Raw genomic sequence first — 2332 nt, 5'->3', positions numbered from 1 at the left:
TTTCTAATGATCTATTGTATGTGTCAAATGAATATCGGGTGCCAAAGTTACGACCCTGGGAAGTTGATGTACCAACTTACCCAAAATGGGACCCAGAATTTGGTGTTTCATCTTCTAGGGTTAGGTTTTGGGATGTTAAGGGTTTTCCATTGTTTTTAAACAATAAATAGGCCTTCGAACCTCATCGTAACACAATTCAGAGGCATGTAGATGCCACATCTCTTCTTAGAGATAAGCTACCATCGCCCTAGCTGGTTTATTTCCATTTCTATTTGTAAGCATATTTCAATATTTTACATTAATGAAATGAATTATTATTTCAGCTGCATCTCTGTGTTTATGGTTATCTCTGTAATTTTTCGTGTTCCTATTTAAATCTAGATCGCACATGGCTAGGTTACACGTGGGTATTTATGGAAAATAATTAATGAATTAGCCCCAAATTGGTACAACTTTCAAACTACCAACTTCCTCGATTTTCTTGCAGATGAGGACTAATCTCAAATTTAGGGACATGGATTTCTATCCCAATATAGGAAATTGAGTAAAACATGAGAAACTTTCCAAATTTTGACATGGTTTGGGAGATACTAAAGGTTCTTTACGGAATATTTAACACAACTTTTCAAGATTTCCAAAATCATGCTCATAAATACAACATCAATATAAGGAACTGAAATTTCTTTGCAAATCTATGGAGATAGCTTGCATTATACGAGACCTCATCTTCTTATATGGTTGTTATGATTCGTATTCAATTTATTCATGATTGTTTCATTTTTCAAAGCCATTTTTGTAATTTAATATATATAAAAAGAGAATCCATGTCCTTACTATGCCTGAAGAGGAGAAAGCCATTCCACACCTTTATGACGTAGGAATATGTTCTGGGGGTCACACCACTTTGATCAACTAGAATTGTGTCATTAAACTCCTCATGTATTGAATACTGGACTTTACTAATTGAAGGATGATTCCAAGCTTGTCTTCCACTCTTCTTATATGTTTATCACAAAAAAGTGATCACCTAGCCATTTAACTGGGTGGATTGAAATACACCCCGTAGATTTAATTTTATCATAGTAAAATCACTTTTATTACACCAAAAAACCCCATGAGAATAATTAGATAAATAATTATTTATTTAATTTTATCTAGAAATAATTATTAAATAATTATTCCTTGTCACATTTGACTAAATCCCCGAGGAATATTCAAATAAATCACTATTTATTTATTTTTTCTTATTTCTGTTATTAGAATAATTTTTAAATAACTATTTAATAATTATTTTGATTTCACATATTTCTTAATTCTAGTGAAATAATTTTTATAAACCATTTTATTTGTTAATCATTTCTAAATAAAGGTGTTTAACCATTTTAAATATCTTTTCCCTCTCCAATAAATATAATAAAGTATGCCAAGTGGTTAGATCTGAATTTGGTTAATATTATTTTATTATTCTCCATTTTCAAGATTAACTCCATACTTTGTTATAAATAGGAGGGTTTTTCATTCATTCTTCACCATGATCATAATCATCGTCAACATTCTCGTCTTTTTTCTTTGAGCTAACATTTTACATTCTCCACTTCTTTGTCTGAGTTTTTTACATATTGAGAGAGAGAATCATTTTTTTTAAGAATCAAGGAGATCAAAGGACCCATCCCATGGAGGGGGACTTGCAAACCCATCTGTAGATCTCCTTCACTAGGTGCTATTAATAAAAGATTTATTCATTCAAAAGTCTTTCCAATTGGGATATTATACGTCATATTTTATATTGTTGCTTTCTATTCTAGATCGTATCTAATTTTACTGTAGGTTTTCTCTTTGTGTTACAAATATGAATCGAAAAAAACCATCAACTTGTTGTTAGGGTCACTTTTCATCTAGTGACTTAAGTGAAGTATTTTTGGTACACCTTTGGTTGATAATGTTGGACCCACTAACATTCCGGGGATCTCCCCGGTATAAAGTCCCAACTAAACCTCACACCATTTGGTGTAGGAGTCCCATCCGGTATGATGAACCGATTGCCATTATCTTAAAGATATGCCTTATCTCTTCCTTGTCAGCATATGAGAGTGGTTCACTTAGTCTTCAAAAGGTGAGGTTCGTATGCCTTGTGAGTTCTTAGTGTAAATTTTGTATAAGTTCTTTCACTGTAGAGGGAGAGGGTGAGAGTGAGTCCCAAGTCAAGAGAGAATATTCCCAACTCAGGTAGAGACACACAACACAATATGATCTGCACAACTTCTGGTGAAGTAGTACACACGAATGCAACAATCACGAAGACAAAGTGACTGGATAGCATGTATAACACCTA

Source organism: Pinus tabuliformis, chromosome Q, assembly GCF_031772625.1.
Source record: "Pinus tabuliformis cultivar Carrire ecotype Pingquan chromosome Q, CPIR1, whole genome shotgun sequence".
Taxonomy (NCBI): Eukaryota; Viridiplantae; Streptophyta; class Pinopsida; order Pinales; family Pinaceae; genus Pinus; species Pinus tabuliformis.
Note: the sequence above shows the minus strand (reverse complement) of the source record.